At 35.2% G+C, this 23,065-nt stretch overlaps 2 long non-coding RNA genes across 2 annotated transcripts; one reads left to right on the top strand and one right to left on the bottom strand.

Annotated features, from left to right (window-relative positions):
• Window positions 1-234: 234 nt before the first annotated feature.
• On the bottom strand, window positions 235-6,995 carry LOC124159890. The gene is made up of 3 exons (XR_006865054.1): window positions 6,271-6,995; window positions 6,002-6,175; window positions 235-554 (listed from the first exon to the last, which is right to left on the bottom strand). It is a non-coding gene; the product is annotated as an uncharacterized LOC124159890 (long non-coding RNA).
• A 1,575-nt stretch (window positions 6,996-8,570) lies between these two features.
• LOC124159891 lies at window positions 8,571-10,001 on the top strand. Its single transcript, XR_006865055.1, has 2 exons — window positions 8,571-8,810; window positions 9,230-10,001. It is a non-coding gene; the product is annotated as an uncharacterized LOC124159891 (long non-coding RNA).
• The last annotated feature ends 13,064 nt before the right edge of the window (window positions 10,002-23,065 follow it).

Consider the following 23,065-nt stretch of genomic DNA (forward strand, 5'->3'; position numbering starts at 1 on the left):
GCTTTAGTGTTAACCGGAAAATTCTCCTTGCGAAAAAGTAGAGCTCTTATGAATACTTGAAGTCGGTGGAATATACAATTGTATATTTAAGCTTAACTTTCTTTTGGTCTCTCATGCTAAGATATCATTCTAAGAGAACTTGTGCCAAATATCTGCTGTTGTTTTATTTTCTGTTATGCCGTTTTTCATAAATTCATAGTGAATTCATCTAGATGAAAATAATTTTATTGCATGATAAATTATATAAAATAATCGATAGGTTATTATTCCTTGAAGCTTATTTTTAGATGATATTTTGTGACTAAAACATGCGTCAAGAGAAGAGAAATAGACGTTGCATTGTACGGTATGTTCTATATGACTTAGGGGAAGAAATAGGTTAATTTCACCCTCTTTTCTGAGTGAAGTGCAGTCCTTTATTAATGGCTCCGTGACAAGGCTAGTATCCCGTAGTCTTCTTCATCCTCGACTTCCTCATCGAGCAATAAATTCTCCTCCGTCGTCCCAAATTACTGATGGGCTGCTTTAATGCGTTCTCACAACGATGACACCACCTAGATTAGGAACATGGTTTTAACGACGTAGTCTGACGAAGGCTACATTTTCAATGCAGAGTCTTAAAAGTTAGATTGCTTAGTATTCATACGTATAATTAATTGCCTTCTACTTAATGAAATTAAATATTTCTTAACACTTTTAGTGCCGGCCGCTTATTTCAAAGTGTTACTGAAAAATCCAGCCATTTGTACTAAATTCGCAATTTTTTTTAAACATTAGCATCAAAAATATATTTATATCAGTTAAATATTTCAATAAAAATGGACTTTGCTCTTCTTCATGAATGAGTTGAATAACATTTATTGCTTGCTTTTAAATATACATTTTAATAATGAAAACCTAATGGTTTTGAAAAATAAAAAAATTGCAACAAATTATGTACTGCCGTAAAATGTATAATATTTCTTATTACGCTCAATTTGAAATATTTAAACCATGGAAATCATACAAAAGCATTGCTCCAAGAAAATTATTCAAAATCCTGGATGACAAAAAGGGGCAATGCACCCTCAACGAAGTGTTCTATCCTCCAAAGAATTTTCACACAAAGTAGGCTGAAAAAAGTGTGCCGATAGCTACAGATGACTTTTCTTCCTCAATACATTGAAAGAACTCTTTTTCCATTGAGAAGTTGATTTTTCAAATAACAGAACCACAAAGCAGTAAACTGTTTAAGAAATATTACCGCTTCACGCAAACAAAGTCAATAAAACAGAAAGACGTAACATTACGTCCATGGCAATTAATCTTCCGAAAGATTAACAGGACGTAATATTACGCCCATGGCACGCAAAGTGTTGAGGGGCGGAAATCTCTTATAATACAATAGCTAAACTATGTAAATTATTTTAAATAATATTCTACAAATAATAATGTAATTATATTGCACAAATTTTTCTCTCTTTTCAATACCATGCGTACAATGAGCTTCAAATGATGCACTCCTGCGCAAGAAAACGTTGACGTTGTTCGAGTGGTGTTACCTAAGTACGATTTTCACGCTAATGTTTCGTAAATGTTCTAAGAAAGTTTTTACGGCAGTTAATTTGTGGCATAAAAACATTTAATTCGAACATCTATCTAAATTGTTTCTAATTCCAAAGTGTCCATTGGTTTTCATTTAAATTCGATGATAGTTTGGCGTCTTGTTGAGCCAGCAGAGATTTCTTCTGAGCCCTTATTTTTTCTAGGCTATATTTTCTGTACCAATATTTTGACTCAAAGCTGACTGAAACCCTAGAATTTTCGTCTGCACCTGACTGAATTTTAAAAAAGGACTAAATAGCAGAAGCACCAATACGTCTCGTTAAAGCTTGATTTTTGATGCCACTGCCACTGATTTCTGATGCCACGATTTATATCCATTCATATCCAAATATCATGCGATTAAATTTTTCCCTAATGATTAATAAGCATTTAGGATTTTTTCTCGTGCTTTATACTTACTAGGTTATTGACGCCATTTCCACCCATGTTTTGGAAAACGACTTAATTCCCATTTTCAAGGCGTTTTTATCTCATTGATTCAGATTTCACATTGAATTAAATTGGTCGTTGGTCGGACTTAAAAAAAATTAAGTTTATTTGTCGTCTGATTACCTGATGCTCGCCACTTGCTTTTTCATTATTTTCTATCTTTACTTTTTTAAAGTTTTTTATGGAATTTACTATACGTTTTCATTCATTGCTTGTATGAAACCTAGTATCTTTGAAAAAGGATAGCAAATCGGACTCCGAAACGCCAGCGGATAAGATGCCTTGGTGCAGAAGAATTCCTGAAAGTGAGCAATTGTGTTTGCACTCTCGGGGATTAGCATTGGAAAGTTATTGAAAACAATAGATATCATTTCGAACAATTAATGCGACTCAAATAGCGAATTTTGTGGACAATCAAATGCGCGATTAGCAACTACGTATCTAAAGAAATATTATTTGATGCTTACCCGGCGAATAATCGTGGGTAAATTCATCTCGGGAATCCCACCGAGTTAGAAGATCCAAATTGGTCGCTGGGAATTCCGATAAGAGTTTACCCACAACGCATCTAGTGGTCTGATGTAGATGTGGTCTTCCATTATTTGTGGAATTGTGTCTCTTCTCTACGCTTCTTTTCTCAGTAGAGCTAGATTGTCTCTTGCGACCGTGGATCGTATTAAATGCTTCCTGAAATCGTCTACGCGCTTGGCGTCCAAGTTCCCAGCCTTCTTGGCGCCGCTATGCCTGTCTATGGGGGCGCCGGAAGTCCACCATGTGCCCACTTCGCGTAGAACCGAGTGGAAAAATGCACATATTTCGCCGAGTTCCACTTCACTCGCTTAAGAGACTGCTTCTGTGTGTTTTAAATAGGTCAATCGGAAGGATTTACGGTTATTTTTTTTATTAAGTAAGACCTAAAGCGTCCCTTACTTGGCAGCTTAACTTACGGTAAATTGGCTAATGATGACCCCAACCATATTGATTTAAAATTCACTAACTTTTATTAACTTTCTGGTATTCCATTATAAGTTTTCTGGGATATTTCACCAGTACTCACACAAACTTATAGCTTTTTATTCCATGATTTATCGCCTGTTAAGCGTACCACTGTCAAAAGAAGACTTTAAGAAAGAACAATTCACTGTTAATCAAATAGCTTCAGCCAACGGTCATTCCCAAAATTTAATAGACAAATTGATATTTAAAAAACAGAGAAGATTGGCTATCGACCAAATGTTTTCGGCGGACGAAAATACAAAGAAACAGTGGTGCACACTGACGTACCAAGATGCACATTGTGTGAAAATGGCTCATCGTTCACCTACAGACAAATTCCGCATGACATTTAAACCTAATGCCACTCTAAGGAGACTGCTTGTGAAATGCTAGGATCAGATAGACTGACAAGACTTTTAGGTAGACAGATGTGGAGTGTATCCGTTGAAATGCAGTGATTGCAATGGTGTCTACGTTGGGCAGACAGGAAGAAGCTTCGGTTGAGTGCTTACCAAAATAACAGTGATGATAAAAGTAATTTTGCTAAACACTTAATATAATATTTACATAGCATAATATAATACATTCAATATAATATAATATAAACACTTAATATGTAACGGTAGTAGGAGCAATTTTAAAATGAACAATTTAAATAATTGAACGACCGCCGTGAATTGGACACTAGAGAGTAGTTGGAAATTTGAAAAACTATTGAAAGTCAGGACAGCACTCTGATAACCGAATATATTTACCCATCCTTTTCCCCTCTTCTGGCGTCCGTTTTAAAATTCATCTCTTCCTCCGTTAGTTAACTAGATAACAATAATAAGATAAATACATCATAATATTTGCCTGAAAAAATAACTCATCGAAACCTGGGTCGCGTTATGTGAAAATTACAAGGTACAAGTAAGAATGAAATACCGAAGAAAACTCATATTGATTTAATCACAGTACAAACCAATGGACTCATGAACAACTAATTGCTTGTCGCATTAATGGCACTCTTAGTCGAGTTGGCCATTTGAGTTGACAACTAACAGACGCTCTTCATGAGTTTTCAACTCCATTGTAACGAAAGTTCAAACTTTTTTCTTTTCAAACAAATTCTTTCAAGCCGACGGATTCTCTGAAATCCTTAGAAATCTCAGAATCGAGAAGTTTGCATCGAATCTCATTCGACGTGATAATCTACTGGAATACTTAAAATTCATAGCTTTGAAACCTGAGTTGAAGATGATGTTTTAATTCAGGAGGAAATTAAGCCTGATGATTCAAACTAACTGTGACGCTGATAAGTATGATCGTCAAACTACACCTGTCCATTCCTGTAAATGGTTTTTTCTTAAATTAGTGCCGGGGTCTATTTATTGAGGTATCTTTCGTTCGAGAAAGTCACCTCAACCTATAATTTTCTCTTGCCTTCATTTCATCGCAAATGAAAGAGTGAGATTAATTGCGAAATTAGATATATTTTCTACGGTTAGCGCAAAAGTTGACTTCATACCATCTGCCCAATCAATTATGAGCTGCTATTAGATTATATGTACGTACTTCGAAACGCGTTTACTTAAACGAATTCAAAACATGACAAAGTTGGAGAACTATTAAGAGAGAGAAGTATTAAAAGAACTTTATTTCATCCATTACTCTTGAAAATTTAAGCTACAAATCCAGCACTTGAAATAATGATGTCTCACGAAATTAGCATTTCTTTAAAATCAACAGATTTGGGCGTTACTTGGTGGAACGATGAAATATTCATGGTGAAATAAAAACACAGTACTATTCCACAAACTTATATTTTTGCAGTCTACTAGTTTCGACGTTTACACCGTCATTATCAAGACTTCTAAATTATCATTATCAAGACAATTAGTCTTGATAATGACGGTGTAAACGTCGAAACAAGTAGACTGCAAAAATATAAGTTTGTGGAATAGTACTGTGTTTTTATTTCACCATGAATAGCATTTATTTAGTTGTAAAAAAATATTATATTAATTTTTTCTGAAGAAATCGAATTATTTTTTCAGAAATTGGCATCTATCATAATTTTTTGGATGAGAAATAGGATAGGCTAGTAGGCTTTACATGGACACAAATACACGGTAACAACATTCGCCCTTGAGTGAATATTTAGTGAGATGAGCCTGCTTTTATCTTTGATTTGGGCAGCAACTAACACTAATTACTAAAGGTGTTACAAATTTAGGAGCGATTGAAACCTACAAATTTCACTAAGTTTTACAGTTTTTCCACCCAAGTGGTCCTTGATAAAACAAGAAAAAACATGGTGAAATACTCTGAAAGCGTTTGGTGAAAATATCTGATCCAATTTACCTGTCCTCGATGCACTTGAACCGCATTCTTGTGTGTGATTGCTTTTAAATGACCTGAACATTGTCGTCTGTTCGTATGCTCGCAATCATATGCTCTCTGCATACAAATATGCAAGTTCGTTTTGGCTTTCTTGAATGGTAACTCGGCGTTCGCAGGGTCATGCCAATGGCCAATGGGAAATGAAGTTAACAAAATTTAGCTGCCTTAAAAAAATGTGTATCCGTTTATTTTCAATTGTGATTCGAGGTTGAAAAGTCCATTTGTAGTTCAATTAGTATTTATTTACCACCCCTATATTATAAATGGTGACAAAATAACAGAATTTAAACTTCCATTTTCTAAAGTGGATATTTATTCATGTGTTATCGTTTATTTTTAACGCTCATTGAGGCTGCCCGTTACATTCTTAAACAATAAAATTTAGGTACTTGCTCACAGATTTAAAATAAATACACCTTATGCTGACATTACATGGCTTGCACAGAGTTCTGCAAACGCTGAAATTGTACGGAACTATTTTATTGCATGGATTGTGTAAATGACTATTTGTGGCTTAAAATTATCTCACCTAGACTAGGTTGTGGCGTACTTATAAATATTTTTCCTATGTTTAAGAATGACTCACCTTAAGCATTATTCATTGTCACAATTGTATGGCCATCATCAATTTCTCCCGTAGGTAACTGCCGTCGAGGTGCTGCTTGCAAATTTCGGGGTTTTCCTCAGTAAATATGGCGCAAATGTTGTCTGGACTGTGCCTGGTTTCCGAAGACACTTTTTTGGAGGAATAGAAAATTTGCTGTAAAAAATCCCAAATACATTATAATCAAACAATCTTAACCAAAACCTTGTAAAATTTGAAACAATATAAAAAGCTTCATCTAATGGACTCACATTTGATGAAAGAGAAAGAGCACATTTCAAGCGGAAAATGGCATTTTAACGATAGGTAGTCAAAGAAACTACTATAGCTTTGACGGTTTTGGATGATTATTTTTAAAAACATCTAAGACTCTTGAAATCCAGGAATACACTGATTCTGATAAATCAGTAAGTATTTGATTCTTGAAAAGGTGGAATATTCGTCCTCGAACCTCGTAAGATCGGATTTTGTTGTAGGTTATCCAATTCTCAACCTACACCGATTTATGAATCTAGATAACCAGGAAATATCTTGTTCTAAGACACAAAATAGGAATGAGTAACTAGAACTTCAATTATTCTCGTCATTGGTATCCGCAATCCGTTCAGAAAGTTTTGTTTCACGAATAAGACGGGGAAAGATTCTGATCACAGATTCATCATTAAGTGAAGCTGATTCGATATCTGGGGATGTCGTTATCCTTCGAAGTCTTTTAAGTGCGTAGGCCATGGACAAAAAATATGTGAAAATGAGGGCAAAAAATATAAAAATCACCATTTCTACCTACACTTGCTCCTTTTTTTCCAGTGAATTAATGCCTTGACAAAGTATTACTGTTCCTGATTTCGAATATATGGTGGAATTATATTTTTATCTACTTATCAGGGCCATTAAAGTTTTTACTAGATTTCATCTTGTAACCTTACAGCTTAACCGCCTGTCATGGATCGAAGATTTAGAAGAATTTTAGATGAAATAGGATGGAAACGCAAAAATATGAGTAGTAAATATTTATCCTTCCCTAGCAACGGAAATGTCAAAGAACTTGGCGTTTGCGGGATCAATTCCAGGCCAATGTCAGGAAGGCTAATGCCTTTGAAGTAGAAACTTAAAATCGTGAGGTTGCAATATTCTACGAAAAAGACGATAAAAATACGATAATGGTTTTATCCGTAATTGCCAAGAAAATTCTTAGCAGTAGCGCTGAAAATAAATTTATTTATTTATTGGCATGGAAGGTTACACATTTGTAACTTTTCCTCGTTTTGATGAGTTAAAATATATGTTTTCCTTGAGGCAAGTTATGTAAACTATCGCGCTTTGTAATTAAGTTATCACACAGTATGAGGTGGAATATTTTTTTAAATAATGGTGGAATTACAGGTTTATAAAGGAAGGGTTTTGCTGATGATAAAATTAAAATTATATTACTTTCATAGGTATTATAAATATTAATTAATTATATAAAAATGCTATCGTTAAAATACTTACAATATTTGGGCAAGTTCATCCACACTATGCTATGTGTTTCATATTAAATCTCTGAAACTATGCAAAATATTGCTAATTATAGAAGGTTTTAAATGGTATTTATTATCCCGTCGGCATTGCAGTTTAAACATGAATTTAAATTATGATGATTGGAAGCATGCATCTATTTATGAAGTGAATTTGTTTTCAATTATTCTCAATTGGCTAGTATTCATTAAGTAACTGCAGGAATTCAAACCAAGAAAGACATTATTTTTATTCGATTTCAAGAAAATTTCTAAATCCAATTTATTATCGACTATTATAAGTTATAGGCAGCTATTCTTTTGCTTATGGAAAGAATTATAGCAGTGTAGTTGGTAAGTTTTTAAGGCACTGCACTTCAGTTTTCAGTTATTTTTCACCGCTACATTCTAACGCACCGCATAAAAACAAAAGTTAGATATACGTAGTTGGAGGTATTGGTTTCCTATATGAAGCCATGGTTTTAAGCAAGCAAAGTGGTTTTAAGCTAACCAAGCATTACACGTTGCTATATTTGCTTCAAATTAAACTTGGTATTTGTGGTTATTTAATAAAAAAAAATATTTGTGGACTCTTTGATTTATTCAACGCAAAAGTTGGTTTAGTTTGTTCACTTGGTTTAGGATAGAGCTGACTAGACTTAGGTACGTGGTAGGCAGATTATTCCTTTAATGTGGCCTCCTTGCAATTTGAGGACTTTTTACTTTGGGCGTGTTTAAAGCAATCACCCTAGGTTTTTTTAAACTCTTATTATTCTCGATTTATAAGAATTTCTTTTAAGCTATGGACCTCATGATTTTAAAAGCAAGCAAAGTAGTTTTAAGCTAACCAAGCATTACACGTTGCCATATTTGCGAGAAACTGAGTGAAACTGTGATTTCTGCTTTTGATAAATCAAGGCCATGATATTACTAACCATTCCATCTAAATATCCACTTTCAAATCGATCGGAATTTTACACAGGCACTTATTTACGAACGAGTCGACATTTCGTTGGTGTTTATTGATTTCTTAGTCACTGTGGCAACGTGTTTACGTTCTGAAGCATGGCTCGCACGGTTCGCCGTTGAGGCTGGTGCCTCGGATTACAGTCCTACTCATTTCTTCCTCATTTACGTGGTATTACCCACTACAGATAAAAGAAGTGTATCTTGAGAGAAAGGTAATTATAGTATGGATGGTCGAAATTGCAATACGGATAACCATAATTTAAAACTGGGATTAAAAAATATTCCCAGAGCTGCAGATACGTTTGAAGCCATCAGCAACTTTCCTCGTAAGTTGTGCTTTACTTTTGATGAATTTATTAGCATAGTTGCTAAAAGAGCTTCATAAAGTGCTCCTACTGGGTACGTACATGATATTTATTAAATGTTAAGCTCGCCGTACGATTATAATTTCATTATGGATTAATTGATTACGAACGCTTAATACAAAATGCATCAATAGTTGTTGTAAAGTTACGGGTTAAGGTGATACTAGCACATGATATTTGCTTTTGACCGTTCTTTTATATTGAATATAAATATAATTTTATACATTATAATAAAAATTATAAATAAAGGGCATAAATTGACATGAGAAATGCTGCGCTATGTTTAAAACTTAAATGCATGATTATTGACTTTAAAACGTTCTAACACATGAGCCCATGTCGGGGGTCATTATGATACTAATAAATGCTTCCATTCCCAGCATGGCTGGAAGCTTCGCCCGTGTCACGTTACGCTAAGGAACACGGGAATCCAATGTACAGGACGACCTCCATGGACTACGGTCGTCACAAGCCAATGCCTTTCGAAGTGCCGCACGTGTTCTACTCCCGTTCATGCAGTTTCTCCAACGAACTCAGCCGTTTCGGCATGAAAATGGACACTTCCTTCAACATCTGAAGTTTACTCCGTAGTTGCAATATTTATTGCTCTTTACCGTCTGAGTTGGTGCGGTGTGTTATAGCTTAGTGAAAGCTCTCAAAGTATGACAATGTGTGGGAAAAACCAGATAACTGTGATTTTCCTCTATTTAGGATATTGCTGACCGTCGACTTTTTGTTTTTGAAGAGTTTGAGTTAATTTTTCAGTGTTGAAGTACTCGAATCTTATATTTTAAGACTGTGGACAATACCATCTTGGTTATTTATGGCTACGCTATGCCTGGCTTGTGCCTGCTTAATCGGATTCTAATGTGCTTTTAAACTTTAGGGGTTGATTTCTCTCTCTTCGTTTAGCGATTTTCCCTAGGAATGCACTAGAATGTTCACTTAAGGCGAATAAGAACAATTAAAGGAGCATATAATGAATGTTCACTCATTTTTACCAACTTCCTTCAATTGGTGTGAAATACTCGTGTTATATTCCATTAGACTGTCCATGACTAAAAGTTGACATTTAAAAGTTTTATTCTATGCCTTGTTGTTCATTTGGATCCCTAAAATAAGCCATGTTTCTAAATAAATAAATTCGTGTTATGAATGTGTATTGAACTGATAGTTTACTATTATCGTTAGAAAATATAGCTCATTAAATATATTATTTCATAAAATTGACGAATTTTTTTGTCCGTATATGGTATGGAATAATAAGTGTAAATCTACTATATGCTACCTACTCTAAATATTTAAATTTTATTGGGGTTAGATTTTAAGGCGAGCCCTGTCTCTTTTTTTGTGAGAAAGTCTCAGTTTTCTCCATTCGATTTAATAAGAATCCTGGATCCACGATGTGTATGAATCTCGCTTAGAAAGGTTCTTTCCTAACAGGGTGATTTTTGTAAACCTGAGTCATTCAGCAGGTTTTGTTTACCTTTAAACGCTTTGAATAACCCGGGGCCCTTAGGGGTTTACACAGCCTTTTCAAACCTCGCTGAAGCTAGTTCAGATTACTTCCGCAAGATGGCTGGACGTTCGCTATAGACGCTAAGTCTCCATCACGCACATTCAAAATCTCGATTTTCTATTTAACTACCTCTTAAACTTAAGACTTGTACGGAAAATTTCCGTGCTTTCAATACAAAAACGGAGTATCCTATATGAGCTCTTATTAACACATTACCATCATTCCTCTAAAATTTACCACCCCCAAAGAAGGAACTCGTAAATAAAGTAACATATCTGTTATGAACAATAAGGAATTAGGCATGAAAAACTGCAAATATTGTCTGCGCTAAAGAGTTCATTTTTATTCCACATAATGATTAAAAAATTCATCTGCCATGCGATTAGTTATCATTCAGATCTAATATAACAATATGAGAATATGGTCTAATATGGAATAGATCTAATATAATAATATGGCCATGAGCTTCTTCATGAATACGTCTTATGCAAACCATTTATCGAAACAAGAAAGGGAGAATTGTAAACATCCATCATTGTTGACATAAATTGTTAAAGAGGATAAGAAACCGATGTTTTTGCATTGAATGTTGATCATTCGGGTTTTACAATAATTTTTATGATTATTTCGGGCAGTTTACTATTCAATATTTTTATTAAAAGTTTAAAATTTTTACAGTTCATTTAAAAATAGACGATAATAAGGTTACCATTTTTTGTAGATCCAAAATTCTCTCATACAAAGGATATTCTATTTTTTCAGTGGATTTGATTCGTATTAATAAAATAGACCTATTCTTTGTCAGGTGTTTCGGAGATTGGTGAAGTAACGTACAATAAAATTTAATTTGTGACCCAATTGCATTGTGTCTGTTTGTCACCTTTTTTATCACCATGTTTAAGTCGTCATCCGTGCAAATGAAAAGGTAATAAAACTTGGTTCATTCCGTCTTTGTCTTGAAGGAATGGGTGCTTCAACAATGTTGTCCCTAAAGGATGTGGAAGGAGTCATTGCGATGGACATTTTTGTAGGATACATTTGAATTTGGCTCTATGCGCATTACCAAATAAATTATGTGTTCGAATGGTATAAAGCGGGTAAGATGCTCCTATGAATTATTTGAAAAAGAACCTTTAGAAATTAAATTTAATTCATTTTTTGCCTGTTTTTATTATACTTAAAGGCGAAAATACGTTATAAATAAAAGAATAGTTTGCACGACCTGTAATGTGTTCATAGAATTGGAGAAGAGCTATAATAATGAATTCAAAAATTATTCCCAAAACAAAAGAGAAACTAAAGGATGCTTCGTAGAATTCTCAAGAGTTTGAGTATTTTCCTGCTTTGCATGCCCTCGGAAAAGGGTACCAACAAATTATGCAAACTGAAATGTTTTTTTTTTCGTGTAGCATATTCTCCGATTGTGATTCAATGCATCGTTAACTTTATTTTTTATCATTTTGCTTCTTTTAGCTCCTTGGATAATTAAATGTAGGAATTATTTGATTTTAATATTAGCATGCACAATTCAATATAAATTTTCTCTAATCATTTATCAACGTCTTTCTTCCAACTAATAATGATACAAAGGTACTAAATTATTTTCATTTGTGGCAAAATGATTTATTTTTCATTTCATGATTCAATTAAATTTCAGTGATTCATTTTGTCAGTTCGGAGGACTAATATGGCAACTATACTGGCTATAATTGGCTTTATCGGAATCTTTTGGTTGTTTACAATTTGAATTTTGATGAATAATTTGGTCATTCTGTTAAGTTTTTGGGTCAGTAAATAGAAGGTTGTCTGGAGCAATTGAGATTGAAACTATTTCATAACTTCTTCTTTTCATATTTTGGGGTGTGAATTGTTTTGTGAGGATTCATTTTCAGTACCGCAACTCTTACCCGTTTCAGCATGACTTCTACTGACTCTTAGCCATTTGAAATGATATTCTGCTATGCAATGAATTCCTTATTTTGGGATATAAAACTTACGGCTTTTCACTCTCATAATGAATGGCATTTTGATCGACTATATCGATCTGAGCTTTCTTTTTACGCCGTGAATGACGTTCACACACATGACATACATGTAATATTAATTGCATACATGCAGGGTAATTTCCCATTTACAATGTAATTCTCATTGACACTGCATTAAAATAATGGTCGAGAACAATTACTCATATCAGCCTGCTATTGGGACTAAAGATACTAGATAATAATAGTGAACCGGTTTTCGTACTAACACCTAGTTCTTTTAGAAGAATACATGATGTTTGTGCACGAGGAATGATGTCGGAATATTTCTCAGTAAGGATATTCTTAGTTTGTATTTATTTATAAATCATATGAAACAGTTTTGGCTCCTCAATATTTTTATATATAGAATATCGAGTAAGTTTAGTACCCATCAAAATGCAGGAGTGTGAATTCACTTTAAATGACAACCATTGAATTTTACTTGTTAGCGTATTTATTTTATATTCACTTGTTAACTTCCTGGTAGCTTGTGATTGAGTGGGAAGATAATAACTCTCATCACTGAATACATTGGCATCATCCATAGCATTTTTCTATTAACTACGGCATTTTTATGCGATAAATTGTTGTACTTATTATTATTATTTATTAATTTTTGGAAAGCTTTCGATCCTAACCTTACTGTACGTAACTTTATGTAAGTTTTACGCCATCTCCCAAGTTCAGAATTTAATTTTAATTGATAGATATTTTATTTTATTGCGTTTTACGACTGAATTGTAGCTGATGGGGTTGGTTATTTTAGTGGTTCGATCTTTTGTTTTTTGTATGGTTGATACTTAAAGTTGAAGAAAGACTAGTTGATGCTCGATAACTTCTTGAAAAAGATAATGATATATTGATATTCTTAGAGAAAAGAACATTGAAACACTTCTGGGAGGAAGATTAATTGACCGAGCGTCATGGTAAAATATGGGAATAGCATCAACATTCTTTGTTCCTTTAAACAAGGGATAACGAGGAGAGGAAACATATGGAAAGTATGTTATATGTGTATTATGTCCAACCTGTAGATATGTTAAGAACAAATATTTAGAAATTGCTCTTTTTACTGAACAGGATGAAAATGAACTGTTAATCAAAATAAATTGTTTAGGTGACCCACCTTCTCCAAATTTATTGGGACACTTGTCCTCCGACGTCAAAAGTATTTCGTCAGATAAAGACATGTTCCTAGAAATTAAAATTTCACCGTGACAGAATTTTAATAACCATTTCATATGGTTCAGTGGGAATCAATCATTGGAACTTGATTACATTTCTAATTTGGTTATTTACAAAAAGCATGAATGTATAAATTAATGGTTGATCGTTGATCTATTACATTGTTCTTATGCTTGGGTGTTTGATACTTGTTGCATCATTTGATTGAAAAATCTCCTTTGAAACATTTGGGGCTAAGTTGATCAAAGAGCGCTTAGTTTAGAATCAAATCGAAGAAAAGTATTCAATTGGATGCAATTCGTATTGGTTATGCTGAAGTGGCGCCACGTGTCTCGATCAGCGAAGACAAGGCGAAGAGCTCGGTATGTGGCTCCAAGCGGAAGGCAAGCAAACTTCTTCAGCCACACGAACTGCACCAACGCCACTGGCGGTAATTTTCAAGTTGTTTTCGAGAGGACGAGGGCTAGAAATGCTTTCCTTTAGTTAGTTTTATCATCCATCGATACAATAGGTGTAGTTCTAAATGCTCTCATATTAAGTTTCAAAGATAGAGTTTTCTGTTGGGAAAATGATTCTAATGAAATTTTCTATTTCATTATTTATATTATATAAAGAGTTGTTTCCAAATTAATAGTTATGGAAACCTTTCGCCTCGATGCCATGATTTTTAGGCAGCATTGGACCGATTTGGACTTAAAATTTTTTTTATTTTTACCATTTCAAATTTTAGTGTACATGTTTTATATTACGTTTCTATAGTATACACTTTCTTATAGCATTAAAAGCATTTATGTGTCTTGGGATTTAAATTCATGCTTAAAATTGTTAGGAATGTGGCTGCTTGCGTTTGACCATGCCATATTTTATTTACAATGATGATACCTGTTTAACTAAATATTTTTTTTCTTTTTTTAGGTAAGTTATGCTCTCCGCCATAGTTTGAATAGTACAACAGATCCGATGTCTCTTTGTTTTGTGAGTATTATGATAAGTTTTTTTTCTGCATGAACCTGGTATTTTTAAAAACTTTTTACGAAATATTTAGTATTGTATTTTAACATAATTAGGCATTAGGAAGCATATGCTAAAATTGAAAAGTTAAATCAAGAATTGTGATCTAACTTAATCTTATTTGTTTCTAACTTAGTGGCACAACCTGCGGAATGGGTACAATAATATCTAATTCTTAACGTACAAAATTAAAAATGGAGGTAATTTTCGCCAAAACATAATGTTGCTTTTTTGTCTACGTTAGAATAGCATTAAATAATGCTGCTTGTATTACTTAAAAATTCCTTTTGGAAGCAACTAATATAATATCCAAACTTTCATACGATCAAACTGGAATTCTTTTTCTTTCAATTCAATTTATTTGTAGACTTTCTGGGAAGGAATTATGTTGAAGCATATGGCTCACTCATTATTCGTACGCAGATACACATAATGCATTATATATAAAATTTTATAGGGATTGTAATGGCATTCATTTTCATTTAATTTACGCCAAGCGATTTGAAGTTCCTCGCCTGAATTTGGAGTTGTCTCACACATCGGCCCGATATTCATTCTCTCCCTCTTTCTCTGCACGTTACCCCTCGTTACACACGCAACAATCCCTGTCTCATAATGTCTTTCGCAGGGTAATTTCCCATTTACCCTGCCTCAATTTTGTCTATCAATATCCCATGGCTCCCTGTTCTACCGTCTCCCTTCAACCTCAGCTGACCTCTCCCAGTCACCCTCACCTGACATCTTTTCATCGCCACTGTTCTTTTTTTTAATATTCTACCTCAGCCTCCGCTATTCCTCTACTTTCTCCACATTCCTTTTATCCATATTGGACCGGTACTTTCACTTTATTTTCCTACTAATATTTTTTAATGTCTTAAAAATTCATTTGTTAATTTCACCAAATGCAAATAACCTTCGCCATGTTAAGGACTTTTGTATCTTATATCTAATCGAAAGCAATTTTGAGCATGATGCATGGATTAGGTACCATTTTCTAACCCTTTCTTTACTTCAAGTCCCGCGGCGTAGTAACGATAAACACGGAACCGAATCCGGCCACAGCATGGCTATATCGTTTCGGTTAAGAACATTTTTAGGCTTCTTCAAGCAAATGAAACTGTCTCATTTATCACTTTGAGACCGAGCGTCATCTATAGATGACGGCCAACTACGCTACTGAAAAAATTCGGGGCAAAGTTAAAATTTTTACCTTCTGGCTGAAAATGTTAAAAAGACTTCGACTGATTGTTCGAGTATATTGATATGAAACTGAAACGTTGGTTGAAACGTACCCAAGTAATTATTTCCATTCCAATACAAGCAATTATTTTATGCTCATTTTCATTCAGAAAGCACGTTCCAACATAAATGTACCAATGAAAGTTCTGTCAATCCTGTGTTTCGGCTATTTGCTATACCGCTTATATTCATATGAAAGTATACCGGGACTAACCACGGTGAAAACTTTTTACGGAGTCACCCGCAATGCACAAATAGTGCGAAAAATCCACAGAGGAAAAATCATTCGCCTTGACCGGGATTCGAACCCGGATCCCTCGATTTCCGGCCGAGTGCTTTAGCCAGTTAAGCTACCGAGGCGTCATTTACGGAGGAACTTTTTACGGAGTCAACCACAATGCACAAATAGTGCGAAAACCGTGGCTAGTCCCGGTATACTTTCATAAGTCCAGAGCGAACACCTCTAGTGTTCAAAGTTCGGGCTTTGCTCTCCGGCTGTGGCGCCATGCGCACGACCTGGACTGCTAGTCGCATCATATGCTCAGCAGTCCATGCCACCTTGTCCGGTATAGTCCACAAATTTCCACAGGGGAGAATGACGCCTCGGTAGCTTAACTGGCTAAAGCACTCGGCCGGAAATCGAGGGATCCGGGTTCGAATCCCGGTCAAGGCGAATGATTTTTCCTCTGTGGATTTTTCGCCCCGCTTATATTCATTGAAGATGAATAAATTATGTGTGTCTGTTTCAATTTCTTGAATGCCGTTAGCGCTTCGCACCATACTGCCATGGAGGAATCTTTGCATCAAAGGAAAGAACTTCGCTATCTTCGCCCACGTCTAATTGTTATTATATGGGATCTTGCATCTGTGGGTCTAGGTCAAGTTATAGTTCAGACGTGTAAGAATGCTTTTTATTACTGGAAATCTTTTCCATTTGAATTTAAAAAATTGTATCAGATATTTTCAGTGCCCTTCAGACGCACCTCCCACAAGTCGAAGTTACTTTGTCTTATTTCGTGATGGATTACTAGCGCAAAATCTGTTAGATCATTTAAAATTTTTCTTCGCGGATTCTGCACCGGATTGTTGGCCTCTTTTCCGTCGACGTTTCTTGAAACGACTCGCTTCCCATTGTCAATGCTTGTTGCCAATCACGTTGCCAGATTTTGCACTGCATTTTGGTTAACCAATGGTTTGGCTCAACAATCAAGTTTAGTTGCCATCTGATTGGCTGATGTTCGAAATTCTCCTTTCATAAACTTTATCTTCTTTCCTCACGTGTTTTATGGAATTTACTATATATCCTTTTGCTCAGATGAAAGCCAGCATTCTGATTGAATATTGTTGATCAAGGCCGCTTTCGATGACTTCCATGATAATGTGGTCCGAGTAGTATTCGTTGATATTACTCACTAGTAAATACTTAAATCGGATTAGCAGTTACCATCTTGAAATTATCGAAGTATATGAAGCAGTCTTTAGTCAGATTGACTGTTGCTTAAGCATAGGACGCTGGAGTTGAGAAAATACTGAGGTTGCATTATTAAATTGTAAGCTCAATCATATATTGACAAGGATGTAGTTGATACACTATGAATATTTTAAGATTCATGCATGACGTGAATTATCCGTCATTTATTAAGACCGGTTGGGCGAGAGATGTATGTGTTCTTTTATATGGATAAAATATCATTTCTAACGAAGCAGATGCTTCAAACCTTCGCCAATAGTGTAATCTCTAATATCATTTTAACTGTTTTTCTGGAATCAATGTGATATAGACTAAATGGAAATTTCATAATTAATAGGTGTACATTTTTTAACATTTTATAGCTAATAAAATACGAATATTGTTTAAATAAATTGTACTTATAATTGCTATTTGCGATAATTCTGAGGAGAACTTTCATCTCTGAAGTTAAACTTTTGTCTTACATTTTCAGATTCACCTAAGTAGAGAAATGCATTTCAAGTCTTCACATTTATTTCATCGCTTATTTTCAGAGCAGGAGTTTTTTCTTCTCGTGAACGTTTAGCTGGAAATAACTACTGAAAAAGGAAGTGTGCTGTATATATTTAACATTTTTCTTATTCTTTTGATCATTCAAATTTTTGCTAGCGGAAGTGAAAGATAGAAGAGGAAAATGAGTTGTACCTTGCAGACCTTGAGGCCAAATTCTCATCAATATTAAATTTAACGACTCTATGACGTAGATTTCAATATTTATGAGAATTTTCAGGTGCCGAGTGAAGTACTGCGGCCTCTCAAAATCCTTGACTCACCCATCTGAAACTAAGTCGCCTTGAAGGGATCTTTGCATCAAAAGGGAACGCTTACCTTGTATCGATGTCGTTGAGTCAGTCTTCTGGGAGATTTCGACTAAGAAGGCAAGATAGGCAAGGAGTGAAATAGCGATGGCCCTGCAACCATAGCGGAATTGCCAATGATGGACCGAAAACGTGACTTAGCCTAAAAACACCCTTATCGTATCTAAAATCGCATTTCCATCGTTTCATGCTTTATTTTATTTCTTTGAAGGCTCGCATAATTTTTAACGAAAGATCGTTTTAACAAACATTTTTAAGATCGGTGCGCCATTGGCTAAATATACTATCATTGAAATTATCATCGACACAGAGTACAATGGAGTCTGAATTCTCTGAGTAATTTTTTTTACTCATAAGAAGACGCCATGTAAAAAACACGAGTTTTTTTAACGAAGCGCTTTTAGTTTAACTTTAATTATTCAACCTTTTTCATCAAATGAATAAATTGAATTCGGCAAATATACTTGCCCGTTTTTGCTCACATTCCTATTAGTTATAGGAGCACTCCAAGATAGAAAAAATATAAACCTCGAATATTAGTGTATCAGTTAGTTAATTTTCTATAAATAAGTCATTTCCGCAATTATTTTTAGCAGTAAACGAGAAATTCCATAGTCGGATTTGGTATTGGTTCCAATAATTTTTCCGTAACGTGCAGCATTGGGTAAATGTCTCTTTCATTTTGTTATATTTAGATTCGAGTTTAATTTAGAAGTAATGTAGTAGTATGGTGATGTCGTAATGGAATCTTTCTCGGCGTTTTGGGGGTGCAACCAAATTTTATGCAATGGTAAACTAAATATTTAATATTTGTTCTGTTATTTCCAAAGTGACTTATAATTTCAATATTTTCGCTTAAATTAAGAGACATGAAAAAAGCTATGCTGTTTAGTGAGCATAAAAGATTGCGCAAGAAATAAAATACAAATTATTATCCATAATTAAGATTAAGCTATTTTCATCGATTTTTACCCATTATTTAGAAGCAATGGCCAAAGTTGTAGAATTTTAGTTTTTCCCGGCGTGTAGTTTGAAGAAATATTTCTCGGATTTCCCACCAGATGTGGTTGTGGGCAATTGCTCCTAACGGTTCAACGGCATTTGGATAATTGCTCCCTAATTCTTTACGGAATACCGTAAAGAATTTGTCTCCACGATGGATTTACCCCTGAAGACGATGGCAGACTCAGCCGTTGAAACATTGAGAGGAGGTAATTACCCAAAACCACACCCGGTGGGGAAACCCGAGAAATATTCCTTCAAATGGAAACATTTATTTGAGACTTACGCCTTGAAATGATTATCCATTAGTGTTTCGCACTCAAAAAATCGAATTTTGAAAGCATATTGCAATAAAACGAACGACTTGGAGACGAAGAAAATACTCCTGATGCTCAAGGCTTCGATTTGTGTATCACCGATACATTGATTTGTTGATAAAAATTTTAAATGTACTATATAGGTTGCTATAATAAATAATATCTGTTCATTTTACAAATTAAAATAAGCGTACTTTCTTTTATCCTTTTTATTTCATTAAATACGGAAGCTAAATACTAATATCTTATTAAAAAAATCTAGTTATCTATGTTATACAAAACATCAATTGATATCCAGGGAATCAAAGGGTAGAAATGAAAGATATTAGAAATGCCCTATGTAGGATGGCTACAAAATTACATCAGGGTCTCAGATCAGAAATTTCTCAAAATCGGACATCATTAATCACGACCATTCGGGCCCAAAGTTAAATATTTTGCGAACATACAGGCTGAATTTAGATAGAAGCACTTATAGATATAAGATTTAAATATGGAGAACAAACCACTGCTACTAAGCTCACTTTGGCAATGTACAGACATAAATATATCATTCGAGGTTATATTGACGAAGTTTAAAGAATATCTAAAGAATTTTATGGTTTTGCGATGGGTGAGAATCTGATCAACTAATGTTGAGGGTATGCAATCCGCGTGCCACCCAAATTGCCTGACTGGGGTTGCGCGCGCTCACTCTCGGTGCGATATCGCGAGAACCAATCGGCAGAAATGAAAGAGATTTGAGGTAATACACCGCAAATGTCTAATGAGTCGTTTTAGAGAACAGAAAAGCGATTGAATAATCCGAGAGTGACATCATCTTCAGTTATGTCCTCAAAGCACCCAAAAACACCAAAATTTCAAAATTTTAAGTTCGATGCGGCACGATTTCCCGGAATCCGATTGCAAAAATATTTTTCACAATTTATTTTCCCATCAAATGGAACAAAACTGGAGGGCGTCCCAAAAGAAATTCAAAAACTTTAAAAATAAGGACCACCATAGTTTATCAGGTATTACGGTAATTATTGCCTTGTGCAGTAAGAATAATGTTTTGCGATCCTTTCATTTACCCTTAATCACACGTTCATTTTTTCTGTCCCTCAAAGTGACGGCTGGATATGATTCTGCTTTACTGGGGTCAAAAAATATCTCTCCACCCTTCAGCCCTCTCTTTTATCATCGCTTCTCGCGTATTTACAAATGCCATCCGAAAAGCCGAACATGACGCCACATTCGCTGATAACGGCCTTACTGAAAAATGGTGCCGGCGATGGTTTCAACGACAGAAAAGGGAAATGCCGAGTGATGGAAAAAGGGATGGGAATATCCACCCCTGGTTCCATCGCGAAAAAATGATCCGAAAGTGAAACTGCCAATGTTGAAATTGCTCGAATTGCTCGAAAGAGAGGGAGAAAATGATCGTGTGATTTAGGCTTTATGCATATTTATGAAATCTTTCTATGATACCAAATTGGAAAGGCTCAAAGAAAAAGGTTATTCCATGCCATTCTGCAACGGTGCAATCTTATACCATATACCGGATATACACGGTTTACCTGGCCTAAGGTTATGATACGAGTTACTAAGTACATGTAGTGTTTTATTGTTACGGATTTTTTTGCGTTATCATTATGTCACCATCATTGCTCATACAAGCAGGGCCGACGGCGTCATAGAACTATTTTTTCCCCTCCATATCAATTCCAAATAGAGTGCTCCTATGATGGCTCATATTATATGCAACTAATATAATAAAGTTTCACGCCAGGATTGACATATTTTGTGTGATAATATCACCTATGAATCTCTTATCGCCCTGTTCGGGCTATTGTAAGTTGAGCACCTTTGTTAACAGTTGAGTTTATGGCATATCCTTCCTTTCAGGTACCGTTGTGTACACGGTTTGTAATTGTGGCCAAATTTTTTATTGATTAATGTCATTATTGGCTTATCGTCAGTCCACAAATGTGACGTCGAGTATTTAGATGTGCTTTCCAACTCCGTGCATAAAAATTGGTTTAAAAAGGTCACCACAGTGGCGTTTGTGGTAGAGCGATCCGGACAGGGATGCCACATTACAAATGCCACAAAAAAAATTGGGGGGGGGGGCCAAACCGGGGATCTTTCCCCGGGAAATTTTATAAGTAGTGAGTTTTAAGTCTTTTAAGCATTTTAGAAGAGTCAAATGATCAATATTATAACCATGATAACTCGAATCTCGATATCTGGGCACTCCGGGGAAAATCGACAAGCCTGAAACATTTTTTTCCGCACACCTATACAGAATTTTTGAGGGGGTTCGGGCCCCTGAAGCCCCATGGAGTCGGCGCCACTGGATCTGGATTTCATTTGAAAATAAGAAAACTTAATAAACATACAACAGTGTATATTTATGATGTTTCCTGTCACCAAGTTCCACCAAATATCGCCGCCCAGCCTTTTAAGTTGATTTCAAAATAAGCTACAATTAAGGCTGTTAAAAGATATTATGCGCGATAAAATGAATAAAGATATAAGAATAAATGATAAAAGATATAAGACATGCGCGATAAAATGAACCATATATTTAATAGTTTCTCCATTATGATTCTCTTGTTTTCGTTGGATATAGATTGCAAAAATTGATGGTAAATGGTTCGCTGTGCTCAAATCGCCTCGCTGCAGACGCTTTTGAAAACTCATTCAAAGGCGAGCAAAGTGGCAGAGGAGGTCAAACATTCACCGGACTTGTGTATGGGCGCATCCTTTCGCCAGTACTCTTAGCTTAGCCGCTGGTTGAATAGAAGTTATGCAGGCAGAGCCCTCTCTACGAGGTCCCAAATATTATCTCATTGCAATGTTGCTCAAAGCCCCACGCTACTTGCGTCTTGCTATGAACGTAACGTCCCTTCGGAAAGCGAGGTCGACAGCTGTGGCGGGTTCCTTCGGGAATGACGCCGTGGCTAGACCGTAAGGAGGATGGCCCTGCATTTGGGACACTCGGAAGTCGTTTGAAGTTTCCGACGAGTTTTCAAACTCGGTTAAAGTTTGGCCACGTTCTTCTAGTCGGTTCGCTGGCGCTAAAAAAAATGTCTTGAGGTCCGCACGTACTTGGGGCCGAATTTCCTGTTTTCCCTAGGCATCATTTAAAAAAGGTCTTATTTGCCCTAATTTTCAAACTAGTGAATTTTTTTTTGTTTTCTTTTTGGAATAGAAGTATTTCTCACAGTTTTGTTTTCATTATTTGCAAATCGGCTGGCGTAAAACCTCAGTAAATTATTATGGCCATCTATATCTCCCTCTTTTCAAATGAACTCCATCTATTTTGCCTTTAACGAAAAAGGAAACTGCTGTTAAGTCCACCATGGCTGAAAGTATTTGTTGATTGTGTAAAAGAGTACAATAGCATATGGATGCATTTATAAAAGTTTAAGTTTCGGGAGTGAAGGATCAAAAATTCCAGAATGCAGGAGTATCTGCATAAGTAACGAATGTTTATGAAGTGCCTGTCGTGGAAATATTGCATATCATTGAAATAAAATATTTTTTAATACATTGCACAAAAGTTTTCTCTCTGCGCACTTTCAACAGAGTATTGTTGAAAGTGCA

The sequence above is a fragment of the Ischnura elegans genome, chromosome 5 (genome assembly GCF_921293095.1).
Source record: "Ischnura elegans chromosome 5, ioIscEleg1.1, whole genome shotgun sequence".
NCBI classification, from domain to species: domain Eukaryota; kingdom Metazoa; phylum Arthropoda; class Insecta; order Odonata; family Coenagrionidae; genus Ischnura; species Ischnura elegans.